General features: G+C 38.4%; 1 pseudogene; it reads left to right on the top strand.

Moving 5' to 3' along the window:
• The first annotated feature begins 1,383 nt into the window (after nucleotides 1-1,383).
• On the top strand, nucleotides 1,384-3,536 carry LOC124243315 (transcription factor IIIA-like; annotated as a pseudogene).
• Nucleotides 3,537-16,565: the final 13,029 nt, after the last annotated feature.

Below are 16,565 nucleotides of genomic sequence, written 5' to 3'. Positions count from 1 at the left end.
TGAACTAATGCTTCATGTTTATAAAAAGTAATTAAGAAAATGGAGTGCCTAATTCGACATTCAGTTTATGTGCCAAAAAATGAAAAGGAATAGGCATTTCTCAATCATTAAACATATTATTTTTTAATGAAATCTCTAGATGCCTATAAATTGTGAAGTGTTCTGGATGTTTATGCAATGCCATGCTTTCACCCTTCTAGTCTGGCTGCTTTAGGCTTCTGAGTGTAGCATGCGCATTGCTAAAGCCCGCCATGTTGCTCTGAAAAGTTAAACTTCTCATGTCAGGCTCTCACACTTTGTACCACCCTACTTGCCCCAAGTACCAGATAACTGGGGATAATGCCTATGCTAATTATTCAAATGAGGCAATCATCAGGGAGCCTACAGAACCTAGCTAACTCCACCTTACTTGCCATTGGTACCCTACATAGTTGCCCCCTACAGCATCCCTAAGTGCAAGTCCCCTTGCAGCCCTGCAGAGAAGACATCTCCCCTTAGTAGCTGTAAGTAACAAAAAAATTAGGCCTTTCATCTATGTGAGTGTCAGTGGGTTGTATCCCACCATCAAAAGAATTCTTAAAGTTTTGTAAAACAATTGGCACTGTGGCCATAACTGCTGACTCTTGGATAACTTCTTGGAAGACTGCTCTTGCTTTACTAATTCGTTCCAGACCACAGAGAGAGTGGCTTGGGATGGAATTTGAGCTTGTGCTTCAAATTCCGCTGCTGTATCTGCTGGTGGTTGCCATGTCTCTCAGAATATTCGAAACAGACAGTGCTAATTGGCTCAACTCTAAGGGCTGGATGCTAGCACAGGTCGGGCCCACCTTACACAGATAGGAGCAATTGGCCACTTGAGCTGCACTTTCCACGGCAGGGTATTGCAGTGGGCTTCCACTCACAGTCTGTTTGGCGGAGGCCTATTCCAGGGGCTTGTCACTTTTTTGACATTGAAGTTTCTTTATTATTATTTGGGGCAGAAGTCTGGTTTGTCTATGTTTCAGGCGAATCCTGTGCAGGCAGATGTTAGTTGGGCACCCCCGTGGTAAAGAAATGACACTTGGTTCTCCTGGTCAATATTGCTCAGGTGGGAATAGCAGTTACCTGTCTTCTTTGCTGCTGCATGCCTCATTGCTGTCTCCAAGGAACTTTATGCTCCCTGGACCCTCTGAGGCATCATGGACTGTACTCTTGGAGACCAGCTGCCCAATGTCTAATCCAAAGGGGGCTGAGGGGAGGGCAACAAGGAAACTAATATCTCATCCCAGCAAACCCCTTCAGAACACCTACCAGTTGCTCAAATAATGCAAGACCCCTAGCCAGTGTGCTTGAGCTTTAGTTAGTTCCCCATCACAACGTGAGAAGGGGCTGATATTTCTGACAATGGGGCTTACGCTCTCACAAGGAATGGCTGCTACAGCTCTCAAGTGCAAACACCAATCCTTTAGAGAGGCACTGGGAAGACTTGGAGCAAGAGCCAACTGCCTACAAGGCAGGCCTCTGGGCCCCTTCCCCTCCTTTCTTGTAACCACCTATAAGGTTTGCACTATGCATTATCAAACAGAAACAGAAACTAAAACCACAGCCTTAGGTGGCTGGAAGCCCAAAACAAGGGGAAAATAATGAAATAAAAGGAAAAAACATAGATACGGGGGAGGAAATTAAAAATAAATAAATTTTATATATATACATTTGTAATTAAGTTCAAAGCTCCAAAATTTGACCCAATTGGAAATCAAAACTTTACTAAAAAATTTTTATAACAAAAAGTTAAAAAGGGCACTGGTTGCCTTCTGCACCTCTACAGCATAGGTTCAAAATTAACTTTAACAACTGCTAAAATGCACCAATGACAAAGCTTCATGGGCTTAATCATACTGGGTCTTGAATTACAGTTTTACCAGAGGAACCCACTAAATTTAAACATGGCATCCCTTTTAATTTCAGAAGAGTAACTAAACAGAAAATAGAAAAAAAAAGATATTCTTCATTTTAATAACTTTGCCTAAATTTCCCATAGTCATAATATCCATTGCCCTAAAATATTCCCTATTGGATGCAGATACTCTGAAACAATGAGTAATAACTTGAAACTAAATAGTCTTTTGCACTTACAAATTGGCTTGACAAAAAGGGACCCCCATCGACCTCCCAGTTAAAATAGTTAAGATGGCCCAATGTAAGTTAAAACAGGGCCTTCAAGAATTCAAACGTATTATATAAGATCTAATGAATAAAGGGATGATTATGCCCACTGCTCCTCCATTTAACAGGCAATTTTGCCTGTTCTTACACCTTCAAAAATTAAAGAAAAAAAAGAAGAGTGCCACATGGTGGATTACTACATCTTTAAGGCTGTGGTCCCATCCATTAACGTCCTCAAACCCAATACCCAATATTTTTGAAATTCCTGACCTCATCCACTCAACAGCCAGTAAATATTTTGATAGTAGAGATTTGGCTAACATGTTCTCGCTCCTTCCCTGCCCTCCACAGGAGGTCTTTCTGCTCCTTACCAGACTGCAGAGCCAATGACAATAAGGCCTGAAAACTAGACATGCACCTGTGCAAGCACATGGGGAGAGATTTGTTTGTGACAATGAAGAGTCTGGCAAAGGCTTCATCAGGGACTACGCTCTGAGTCACCACATCCTGATCCACATTGGAGAAAAGCTGTTTATTTGTGCAGCTAGTGGCTGGATGAAAATTCAACACAAAATCAAACTTGAGGAAACATTCTGAACGCAAACATGAAAATCAGTGAAAACAATATGTATGCAGTTTTGAAGGTTATAAGAAGACCTTTGAGAAACATCAGCAGCTGAAAATCCATCCGTGCCAGCAGAAAAATGAGTCACTCTTCAAGTGAAACCATGAAAGATATAGCAACACTTTGCTTCACTCGGCGCTCTGAAAGGACACCGGGAGGTCCACAAGGGCTACCAATGTCAAAAGGGATGTTCCATTGTGGCAAACATGTGAGAGAAACCCATAACAAAGGAAATAACATATGAAGTATGCCAGAAAGCATTCAAACGCAAAGGTGAAGGTAAGCAACATATGAAAACTCGTGCCCCAGTAACGGATGTGTGTCAAGGTCTGAGGGAAGACTATGGAGGAAGCTAACTAACTCACAACTGTGGTTCGTTTCCAGAACCATATTTTCTCCTTTCATGAAGAGAAGCACTCATTTATGTATGAACATGCTGGCTGTGGCAAAGGTTTGCAACAAAACACAGTCTTACAAGGCAGGTCATCGTGCATGATGCTGACAGGAAGACATGAAGACCAAAGTAAAAATATCTCGTGAAAAATCGAGTTTGGCCTCTCATCTCAGTGGATATATGTCTCTTAATAGAAAACACCAACAAGGCTTATCTTTGCCTAAAAACAGAGAGGTACTAAATGCTATTGATCTCAATAGTTGCAATACATACTTTCAGCTAAATATCAGAACATATTGTTTAAAGGACTGCAAACCAACAAGCTCAGTTATTTTCTCTCAGAAGCACATTTATTCTTATGAAAATCACTGATTTAGAAAAAAAAATTGACAGGCACTCCTGTTACCACCCTCAGAGACTCCTTGACTATAGCTTTAGCAACCTCTTCTCATGCCTTTCGGATTCTCTGGACACCTATAACGGCCATAGGTTACCCTTGGCCTGCTAGTGTTAGAAACCTTGCCTCTGTGCTATGCAACATTAAAGCAAAAATTACTGGCCACATACTGGCCCTTCCTAGAAATGGTGGCTCTCACAGGTCCCTGAGCCTGTGACCCTCTATACCCAGTGGCCCGTTATGCCTTGGGTCATAAATGCAGCACCCTTCAAACTCAGCACCTCTACTGAGCCTCCTTAATACAGGATGGAGCCAAACCTGGACCTTCTGGCATATTCCACCTGGAGGAGGGAGTGGTCTCTCCTGTCCTCAATCCCTTGCCAGATGCCAGGACCTATATAAGATCGTCCTTCTCCCAGACACCTTAGCTACCTGGGGAGTCCCTTGAGATCAACTGAATGCACAGCAGTGGGAGTTCATAGACTGTATGGATGTCACTGCCATCACTATAAATGATGGAGCTCAGTGGTATGGTTCGGCTTTCCATCCTTTAACTGATATGTTCCTGATAAAGGACAAAGCTCAAGAATCAGCAAATATGCCCAACTTCAGGCAGTCATTTTAGCACTGGATGCCCTATACAGCAAATTAGCCCATCTACACATTTTTAAAAATTCTTGAGTCATTGCCTAGGAGTTGTCTGCGTTTTTCAGGGTAAAGAACTCTGTGAACCTCTTATCTCACAGAACCTCCTATACTGAAAAGATAAATCAAGGTCACACATATCTCTACATATCCTAAGGCCACAGGATAAGGCCTCATCAAGACACTCCTTATCCCCTTTGGAGCTCCAGACATTAGTGGCAGTACCCAAAATACACATTTCATTTCTCAAAATATGTAATACTAGGCTCTTGGAAAAGACATTCAATAAAACTCACTTCCCCAATAGTTCCCAGACAGCTGGTTTAATTGAGAGGCTTAATGGGCTCCACAAAGAACTCTCCTTTCAGTTACAAAATAACAAATCACTAAATGGTGTCTATCTTGCCTGCATTAATCTCTCTTAATTCAAGGCGCTTTAGCCGACTCACGCTACAAATCAGCTTTAAGAGAAAACCTTCCTATTGACCTTTTCTGTATTTAAGGGAGGAATATGTCTGGCCTACATGTATATAAAAATGAATTATAAATGAGACCCTTTAATAATGTCTCTTCATATCATTATGGATTTTTGATTCTGCCCCCATCCCATAGAGCTGAAGGCCAGATCTAGGGTCCATACTCTCCTGGGACCTGTTCACCAGAGATTTTCCCACAGCCAGGACCCTGCCTATCTGATATCGGACCCATTTGAGCCTAAACTTCTACCATCCAAAAAATCTTTGTCAATATTCAGATTATAAGGGGTAGATAATTAACTACGCTTGCTCTGATTCCCTCCAGAAAATTAAAATTATTTTTCCAGAGCTATTTGCATAGACAGTGTAGACCACCAATAGGGAAAGAAAAAGCTGGACTTAGTAAATAAAATAAAAATAACATTCGGAGATAATAATAAAATCAACACCATATACCATAATGATGAAACCAGACAACCCCTCACTGATAAAAATACATGCCAGAGGAAAATCAACATCAGACCACAAAGGTCTGTCAAATGCAGCTACACACCATTCTGTGTTTGTTCGTCTCATTCCTGTTGGTCCAGATGCTTTCACTGGTATGCAATCTAGAGGCTCAAATCCTCCAAGTAGGTCATGGTTTCAGTCAAACTTAGTAGATGCTGAAGCCCAAATCCCTACAACCCAAAGTCTTTGCTGGCTAATCCATCACCAACCAAACCAACAACTGAGGCAAAGGGCCTGCGGTAATTGGCTTAATTGGAAGACCTGCCTACAGGCTAATACTGGAGCTCCAAGCTCAGCCACAGATATTTTAATTGACAACATGACATCCTATGAACGACATGCACCAAATCTGGCTATATGATTTAAAACCTATCTGCAGTAGAAGCTCCCTCATCACCCATCTAGACAAAACCTTGGACAACTGGGAGCTTTTAGATTTGGTCACTCTTAATTAGGGCATTAATTATGCCAGTCGAGTTCTGGCACTTTGGTCCACTTACAGCAATATCATTGAGGCAAGCATCACCTTTGCTAGATGTGCACCCACAAAGCCTTGACATAAAAGATATTTATAAGTCAAGCTCCCAGGCCCATCATTGCCTTCAGATTTTGCAAGAGGCTCAATCTTGCTATAATACCAGAGAGCCAAAAAGCAAGACCCACGTCAACTCTAGTAGGTATCCACTTAAAAAGGATACTCCAGTCCCATACCCCAGACCAGACTGCCCTGGCCCAGGAGCTTGCCCTTGGTGAAGATATCACCTCAGATGGCATTGCGTAGTCCCAAGCCCTTGCCATTGGAAATGACTTTGTGCCTTGTGTCAAAGACAACTTCTCCCCAGACACTGATACCACCACACCAGCACCACCCACTGACTGCCCCTCCTAAGACACTGACAAATTGACAAATTGGACACAGAACATTTATTGATCTTTTTCTTTTGGTATTAAAGGTCCTGTTATGTTTCCTGAGCTTGCTGTTTGCTTATAATGTAGTATGCTGTTTGCTCTCTATACAGTCTTGTGCTGCATAATGACATTTCGGTCAACGACAGACCACATATATGATGGTTGTCCGATAAAATTAGTACCATATGGCCTAGATGTGCAGTAGGCTACACCATCTGGGTCTAAGTATACTCTATGATGTTTGCACAATGACAGTTTTTCCAAATATCATTTCTCAGAATGTATTCCATTGTTAGGCGACCCATGACTGTACTCTCATACCTAAAAGGACATTGTGTAGAGGTTACTACTATTGTGCCATACTGAAAATTAATGGAGATTACTACCTCTGCCAGTAAGTGACTGCTTCACATTGGTTCACCCTTTGAGTGGACCTCCCACTTCCCCGAGCCTTCTTCTACTGCCCACTCCAGGTTGCCACCACAACCTCCCACCCTGACTACTGACCATGACTTCCACAACCACCCCTTCCCCTTAGTTGCAAACAATACTGCTAACCCTTACATATACCTTACTCAACTATCAGTTCATATCCTCCAACAACAAAACTGCTGTACCTACCGTCTTAACTCAAGAACTAAAGCAAGATATTATCATAAAAATATGTTTGATACTTTAACACATTTTACAGCTCCACCGTGATATTATTAGAGAAGCCAAAACTTCAGATCTATTTTTGCCATATAAACAGGAAACTTGGTTATAGGTTAACCTGCTTATACTTCTGCTTGTTTCACTCCTTTTGAGTCTCATAATAAAATATTTTCCTACATAGTTTAGGGGAATTTATACCCTACTCTCTAAATGTCTCCTCTACTATTTGGGCTACTGGAATTTTCTGAATAATTGAGCTCAGAACTGATGTCTGGACAACAAAAGGTCAATCGTAACATAATTTTATTTTGTTTTGGTGCTGTCTTGGCACAGTTTGGGGGACCTGGCTAAAAGCTGGTCAGTTCCCCTTCTTGAGCAGCTGATTAAGTCCACACCCCAACCACTTCCCTTATCAGGCTCTCACATTCAGGACCCCTATACGTACACCCTAATTGTCTCAGGGCCAGGAACCAGACAGTTAGGGACAGCCCCTATGCCCCTAAACCTGAAAAATCATTCAAATTAGCCAATCCACAAGGAGCCCTCTAAACCTAGCTAACCCTACCCCACTTGCCCCCTATAGCTACAGCTTGCCGTTACCTTATGGGGGAATGGGGAGGGAAATCCTTGTGTGGCCCAGGCTGGCAGCCTTCTCTCCTTTGGAGCTCTGAATAACAGAGTTTGGCCTTTCATCTATCCAAGTGACAGTGTGTTGTGTCTCACTATCAAAAAAATCTTTACATTTTATAAAACATGTAGTTGATTTTCTTTTACTATAAAGCAATTGAATGTTCCACCCAAATCTGAAGTTATCTAAATTCTTAGAATTGCCCCAAAGCAAAAAGTCACATCAAGTTAAAAAAGAAATTTAGATAATACGTTTCTACCTTCAGTAAGGCCTTGTAACCTAAATGTCAAAATAACCTAAATGTCAAAAGAAGACTAAAGTCTGATAGGCATTGATTCATCGTAAACTTTTTTCTTTTTGTCTTAGTATTTCTTCTGTCCTTCTGTTCATATTAGTTTTATCTGTTCTTCTAATCTCAATTTCTTTGAGTCATTGGTATTCCAGAATTCCACTCTTCAATACAGTAGCTACTAGTCAAAATAAAATAAAACATTTAAAAATTTAATTAATTAAAAAATAATTTTAGGGGCCGGCCCCGTGGCCGAGTGGTTAAGTTCGCGCGCTCCGCTGCAGGCGGCCCAGTGTTTCGTTGGTTCGAATCCTGGGTGCGGACATGGCACTGCTCATCAAAACCACGCTGAGGCAGCGTCCCACATGCCACAACTAGAAGACCCACAACGAAGAATATACGACTATGTACCGGGGGGCTTTGGGGAGAAAAAGGAAAAAATAAAATCTTTAAAAATAATAATAATAATAATAATTTTAAAATTAAATAAAATTGAAAATTCATTTCTTAAGTCACACTAGTCACAGTTCAAGGTCTCAATAGGCACATGTAACTAGTTATGACTGTAAGGGTCAATGCAGGAGAGCATTTTCTCCAGAGCAGAAGTCCTATTGGACAGTTCTCTTCTGGAATCTGAGCGCTTATTTATCCCCTCATCTTCTTCCAGCATTATTTGAAAGAATGGTTTTATGGAGTATAGCAGATATTTTAGGTGAATATTTGTTAACTGAAGAGTAAGATAGGGCAATCTGAGGAAAAAAGTGAAGGGAAGTAAGAAACAAACATGCGATTGGGAAAAAATGCATTTTTTAAGCTAAAAACTACAGATATTTACCAATTATGATAAAAGATTGGGTGCAATCTTGATATTTCTAATCTTTCTGAATTAGTCTTTCTTCCTTTCTTCCTCCCTCCCTCCTTCCTCCCTCTTTCCTTCCTTCCTTCCTTGCCAGAAATACTGTGTCATCTTGGATTTGATCTCTACTCTTCTGGGTGATAAAATGTTTTCCTTAACATATGTTTAGTAATACAAAAACAAAAACAAAGCAAGCATATGCTCTTCCACAACATCAAGAAGACTTTCCTGGATGGGTCTGAAAATATGCTCCTGACAATATGGTTCACCCTCCAGACAGAGCACATGCACAATGTAAACAGCTATGATGCATCTTTTAGGATTACACTTTCTAGCAAGTCTGGCTGAATGGAAATATGGTTACTTTCCCAAGTATATATGCATTGCAGCAGCATGTATTCAATTCAGTTCAGCAAACCACATGCTTATTTACAACACATAAGAAAAAGTGTTCAACACTGCTACTGGATTGGAGGTAGCCTGAACATGTGTCTGAAAATTGGGATGATGTATCACATACCATATTTAAGATTAAGCCTTGATAAACGAACATCCTTATAAGATGCAAATTATTTGATCTGCTCTCAGGGCAACAGAATGTGGCCATGATTATCAACTGGCTTTATATATCCTTTGTATGTATGTATGTGTGTGTGTGTGTGTTTGCGTGTGTCTACAACAGTGTTTCTAAACCTTGGCACTATTGACATTTGAGGCATATGAGACCACGTAAATCTTGGTTGTGAGAGGCTGTCCTATGTTTCACAGAATGTTTAGCAGCATCCATGGCCTCTACCCATTGGCTGCCAGAGCACACCCTCCTAGCCAGTTGTGACAAACAAAAACATCGGCAGTTATTGGGAAACGTCTCCTGGGGACAAAATAGCCTGCATTTGGGGATGCTGGTCTATGCTAATTTCCTAATTGGGATTACAAAATGGCTTATAATAACTAAATATAATGATGCAACAAAAAAGTGCACATTTCATTAAACAGTATGAATATGTTCATATAATTGTTTCTATAAATGTAAATACAACATATAAACATGCTATTGACAGCATACATTCAATTCTGCTTTTGGCCTCCAATCCCTCCATGCTAAACCAGTCTGAGATGGTGTGGCACAAAGTAAATATTCAACACTTCAGATGTCAAATCTGTGACATGAAAATTCCCTCAATGGAAATAAAATCCTTTACTAATAATATTGAATCAAAATCAGCTTTATGAAAACTATCTTTACTAATAAAGCCCTAACACTTCATTTTTTTAATTAACTAAAAGATAGTCCTTTCAGAGCAAACAGATTATTCTACTTGACCATATCTAAGTCACTGTTTTTAAAGTAAAATTGTGGGGGTGACAAAAAAGCAATGCTACTTTTCAGAGTCCAACCAATGAGAATGATAACTGAAGCAAATAGCTAACTGAAAGAATCCAGTTGTGGTTTTCATAATTTATCCTCCATAAACTGATAGATTTTACATAAATCAGGAAATGTAAAGTAAAAAAAGAACTTTCACGAGTCTGGAATTTAGGTACAGTAAGGTCTATTTTGCCCAGAGAGCCTCTGATATGTCTTTGTTTTAACTAGAATTAATCACTCTTAGATAAGAAACTCACGACTAGCCAGATTCATGCGTTCATGAAGGGCATTAAGATCTTTTCAAAATGAGGCTGCACAGTCAGTTACAGAGACACGCTTCCCAGATTGGAAGAGGGAATAATTTTCTTCCAAATTTCAGCATGAGATCGCTTACTGGTCAACATCCATGGTTCATTGTGAATTATTATTTTAAAAATAAATCCTGTAATTTTCGTGTGAAAAGCTCAATTACATTGTATCACCGTTTGGTGTTAAAATAATTAGTTTAGAAAAAGAGGACATTTTAAATATACCAAAAAATTATGTCTTTTTTGTATTTTTTTTATTTTTGATACACTGGTGATCTAACAATAGGGGTTCTCTCTCCATCTCTGAGAGGCTCTGCCAATGTTGTTCTCATTGCTTATTGTGATGGCGATCTGCAGAGCACTGGAGTAGGAGGTATCTGAACCACTAAGTGTAACATCTGAAGTTTCAATAACAACTCTGGCGCGAAAGGTGATGACTGAAAGTGTTTTGCCAAGATTGTGAGGGACAGAATCCAGAATTCAGGACTAATACCCCTGCTTCACTCTTGGAGTCCAAAAAAATTAAAAAGGATTTTGCAGAATAATTAAACTGAGCTCAGGACTTGAGGAGCTTTTGTATTTGGCAAAAGGCACTTGAGAGCAAAATCGTCCTTAGCAACCAATGGTTAATCATGATCTCTTGGCTATGTTCAGCAATATTTTCATCATCCATTCAGACACTTGTGTATTTATCTACATTTCATAGATATATATATTCATTAGTTAGTCTACAGTTTGGGGTGCGTTACTTAAGGAAAGCCCACTTACCTGTAATATATTAAATAGTATGTTTCACAGCATTTTGAAATGTAAAATGCACCAGAAATCAGCACTCATGTTTTCTTAGATAAATCATTGCACTGATTACCATGAAGTACATTTATGTCACTATCACTATGACAACATTATGACAAGAACTAGTCACTCTAAGCTACCTAGTAAAAGGAACTGCCTCTATATTTCTGAATAAAATGTAACACATATTAGGACCTCTGCTTTCTTACATAAATTAGTACTGTAATGGTTAGGGAATGTTGACTCACAATTGGATGAAGAAACAATTCACATTAATATTTCTCTAAAGGTAAGATTTGAATATTTGAAGAATGTGTACTTTAACTTTTCAGTCAATTTGAAAGGAAGTAATTGCTTTATCATTATAATATAAGGAACTATTTGACTCAATAAATGCTCATCTTTTTACCTGCTTATCATATTTTGCTTTTAAGAAAGCACAGCATAGAGACATCAACAAATAGTCTAACTAAATAAATGAGCTTTGGGATCCATTTGAAGGTTTTTATGTGAAGCAATATTTAAATCAGTCTTTATACTTTTAGGATACTGCATAATTTTTAATTTTCAGCTTCTTACGGGAGAAGTGAGTCACCCTCTTGTACTGTTCCATTTTTAATTAAGCAAGGATTCAAAATCATTTTTTCTTTGTTAACTTTAAAAATAACGACTCTCTTGTGTTCTCTGTGTCTCTCCGCCCAGGGATGTCCTATAGAAAATAAATGAAGGCATGCTAGAACCTTAGGAAGAAAATATTAGTCATCACAAACACCATTCAACTAGAAACGTACTGCTGCCAATATTTTTGGATAATTTAAGCTCGATTTTCTCCTTGTTTTAGTTTATACGGTAGAGTGTCAGCATCTGACATTTGCTGTTTAGAGAACTCTATCATCACATGATATGACATGGAACAGTTGACAAATGGCAATTTTCCCAGTAATGTTTGCCTTTTTATTTGATGTGAGCCAAATCTGAAACGCTTTAGAGGAATTTCTTCCTTATAAGACTTGATTTATAAAAAGAACACCAAAGGTATAACCTGTCTTGATTTTACTCTATTCTTCATTTTGAGCAATTAAGAGAATATGACTGTTAGATGTCATATTTAAACATGGGCTGTAATCAAAGAGAGGGACACTGTGTTCTCTTGTAACTTCTTAATTACAAGATTCTTAATGAACATGGCTGAAAGGCTGTTTCGTTTTTTGTAATGCATCATTTGGTACTAGAGATGCTGAAAGAAAAGAAGAAATATTCTTGGTGAAGGGAGAGCGATTCCAAGTATATTAGCTGATGCAAAAACTCAAGTACGTTTTTTGTGTCACTCAAATACCTGTTTAGAACAATTGAGAAAAATAAGCAATTCCAAATAATTAAAAATGGGTAATATTTATCTATAAGCAGCCTGAGGTTTCTCTGAGAAGTGATATGATTGATTAACTTAATATTCAATCCATCTTTTATTGTATCAATCTCTAAATTAGAACTCAAAATGTACATATTTTGATTATACTAATTTTGGGGGGGGTTGGCTTTTACTTTTTTGCTTAAGGAAGATTGTTGCTGAGCTAACATCTGTGCCAGTCTTCCTCTATTTTGTATGTGGGACGCTGGCACAGCATGGCTTAATGAGCAGTGCTAGGTCTGTGCCTGGGATCTGAACCCACAAACACTGAGCTGCCAAGGCAGAGCATATGAACTTAACCACTAGGCCACAGACCCCTGATTATACTATTTTTAACTAAACAATTTGTTTTTCCAAATTATAATCACTATAGCTGTATTATACATCATCTAAACAAAGAATAAAATAAATTTCATTTCAGGATATGGCCCAGTGGCATAGTGGTTAAGTTTTCACGCTCCACTTCTGCAGCCCAGGGTTTGCCGGTTTGGATCCTGGGCGCAGACCTACATGCTGCTCGTCAAGCCACACTGTGGTGGCATCCCACATACAAAATAGAGGAAGATTGGCACAAGTGATAGCTCAGGGGCAATCTTCCTCAGAAAAAGAGGAAGACTGGCAACAGATGTTCGCTGAGGGCCAATCTTCCTCACAAATTTCAGAGATTTGTTTTTGTGAGGCATAATTCTTTGGAAATTGTAGTTTCTATTTTAAAATAAGCCTTTGGCAGAGCATATTGTATATTACTAAAAAAAGTCTGCTTGACGCCATCCATCTAACCTATTTTTATCACATAATAATGCAAGCATTAGATTTTCTATATCCTATGTAAAGTTAACCTACTTTCTCCCACCTCCGCCCATACTCACACACATACACAAACATACCCTCACATGCTTTGGTGTTTATTCTTCTCAATAATCCAAATGATATTTTTCACCATAATTTTATTTTTTACATCTCTCCTTTAAAATCCTTGCAGAAGTAAACAAATTTAAAACCAAATTCCCTAAGAACAATATTTTATTTGAAGATTTAAGCAACAGTAGTTTTTTTGGTAATCTTTGAGAGAACTAGGACATCAAAATTATATCCTTACAAATAGAGTTCAAATAGTTTCTTAAGAAATACAGTTCAGCTCTAATATGATACTAGTCAAATGTTAAATTAATCACCTTAATATAATGATTACTGTCTCACTCAGTGTTTTAAATTTAAGTTTAGGGATTTTATAGGAAGTCAGAAATAGAAGGCAGTGAATTACTCTTTTCTTTTTCTTTTTTCAGTGGGGGATTTAAAAAACAAGTGTTTTAGTTGATTGCTCTGGAACTAAATAAAAATTGCTGCTTATAAATTTAGGACAAAGGGATGGCAAAATCTCTGTGTTATACATGGGCTCATTTATTCCAGTTTGCTGGCTTAAGTTACATCAACTAACTTTTGTAGTACATAAGAAATCCTAACATTTAGAAAGGTAATACATCTAAAACAGAAACTTTTCTCTAATATGTGTATTAAAGTGAGAGTATTTATCAAACCTTGGTTTATTTGCAAAGCATGGTAAAAATGGTATTTGTGAGTAGAACGATGGAAATTCCAGACAGATTTTTGTCACACTTAGATACTTTTATTTTGCCATAAAATAAAAGTATGGCAAAGTAACCTGTCATTATTTTACTAAAGCAATGTCATCTTGATTTGCCTTAAAATTATATTCAGTATTCTTTCATAAGTAAGTTTAGGCATTGCTGTGACTTTAAAAAAAAAAATGGTTTCCATCAATCCAGGAGTTTTCCTACAAACAATATTGTATTTGATAAGCTTAATGTTAATGGACTTATTATTTTTCCTTTCTTTTTCCTGAGTAAACCTAATTGGTTTCACAAATGTTTGTTTTAAATTTAATTGATTCTGTCTTGCAGTTAGGATATGGAAAATAGGCTAGATATTTTTACTCACCTACAAATCTTAAACCAAATAACTGTTTAAAAAGTACTATATTTAGTATCCACAAAGAGGTATCTTGTAACCCGAGTTTTCTGACAAAAATAGACCATAAGCCTTTTGTTAGATTTATTCAGGAGTGAGAAAGGAGGTAGGAAACTTGATTTTCTGCAATATAAATGAGAATTTTTCCTCTACCATCTCAGAGCTCAGTAAACATAGGGACACCTTGAAATATATTTATTTATGATTATTTTGCTTTTCATGAGCCCAGGCATTCTGCAGCCTCTGAAAGACAGCGGTCTTATTTACTTGCTGTCACCATCTGTCAGAAAATATTTTGAATTGAACAGAAGCAGCAAAAGAATAATCCCACCTGAAGATGCTGTTCGGCTGAGAAATTAATCCCAACAGTTGAACATCATTTACGGCGCATGGGTTTGTCTTTCTTTTCATTGCCATATAATAGTTTACCTTATCTGACACCTTGGGATAAGAAAAGAAAATGCTAATTATTTTTCATTCAAATTTGCATTTGAAACCACTTTAGGGCTTTACACAAAAATGGTCCGAGAGCCCTGTGACACCTCCACCCCTCCCCACCTTGTACTCTGTGCCATCCTGGCATGTACTGCACTCCCAGACTGTGATCTGTAAATGGTTTTCACAGCAGGGCGGGCGTTCAGGGCTATATTTTGGAAGAGAGAATTTAAGGAATATTACATGGTCTGTTCTCAACAAGATTTGCACCTGTTGAATCAAGATAAAATAAAAGTACAGGTTTCCCCAGCTATCCAAAAGTAGAGCATTCCCAGGAAACCTTTCGTTCCATTGAAATGGGGTAAAGCGAAGAAGCAATTGCCATTACTTTATATGGGAAAAACTTTTGAGCGCTTCGAGACCCAACAAATAACCTACCAAAATAAATGGAGACCAAGCACAGACGCTCACAGACAGTTCAAAGCGACGGTGGCTTGTTGGTGCGATGCTGAGTTTAGTCCTGGCGGAAGGAGCTTGGCAGCACTGCTCAGGGTGCTGGTGCCTCTGCAACGGCTAGCTGCAAAACAAATGGTAAGTGCTATTTTCACTATTTGCCTTTTTTCGTAAAAGCGAAAAATCCTCTTCCAATTTCTCTCGGTACTAATGCAAATCTTTGGTAAAAGCAAGTGACATAAAGAGAACATTCGGATAGTGGGGAAAACCTGTATAGCCCACTGTAGGGGGCAGTTGGGATTCCAAAAAGGCAATCATGCAACTTTGGGGAATGGGCATGAAAATCCGAGGTGCAATTTTATCTGCTTTTTCTTTGTGATTGATGCAATGGTGGACATTTTGAGGATGATTTCTAGCCTATTTGTCTTTTTCTCCTCTGAATCATTCATTCATACACGTCCATTTCCCCTTGTGTCATTTTTCATTTACTCATTCAACTAATATATATTGAGCATTTTAGCAATATGAGCCACTTTATTTGTACCTTATTTGCCAGACTTGTTCCTACCTCAAGCCTTTGCATTTTCCTGTTACCCTGTTTTGTTTCTTCACAGCATTTGTCACTACTTGAAACCATCCTATTTGTTTGCTGGCTACATTGTCTGTTTTCCTCTCACAAGTGTAAGGTTTGTGAGAAAAAGAAATTCTAGGTGTCGTTCAAAGCTGAATTTCCCAGACCTAGGGAGTTTCCTGGCATCTCATAATAGTGATATTTATAGTAAATAATAATAATAGATAGCAGCTAACCTTTGCTAAAATTTTAAAATGTTTATTCAGTAAATGAAAGAATGAATGAATGAAGTCATACCATGGGATTCATTGAGATGAATTAGCCCCAAATCATGTTACTGCACTTAATGAGCAATTGATCCCGTAAGTTTTCACTTTCAAATAATCCAAAGTGTCCTATACTCTGAAGGTATCTGCAATCACTCCTCTGTATTATCCCTCAGGTGCATTTGTATTTGATAGGAATTAGAATTACTTTTCTTGTGTGAGATCTTAAGAAAGTATTAAATGGTAATCACTTGAGGCCTGGGCCCGTAATTGTTCTTACATTTGTTTATGATACCAGACTCTTTAAGGAGAACTGATGCTAACACCAAGATTCTACCCTCGGTTTCCCTCTGATATCATCGGCTGCTGGTGCAGTTGGTGTTCTTGTAGTTCTGTTCATTCTTTTGCAAATGGCATAACACTGGACAGGGCAGTGAAGACTT

This window comes from Equus quagga, chromosome 8, assembly GCF_021613505.1.
Source record: "Equus quagga isolate Etosha38 chromosome 8, UCLA_HA_Equagga_1.0, whole genome shotgun sequence".
In the NCBI taxonomy this organism is placed as follows: domain Eukaryota; kingdom Metazoa; phylum Chordata; class Mammalia; order Perissodactyla; family Equidae; genus Equus; species Equus quagga.
The sequence above is the reverse complement of the archived record's forward strand: the minus strand, read 5'-3'. Positions and strand labels throughout refer to the sequence as shown.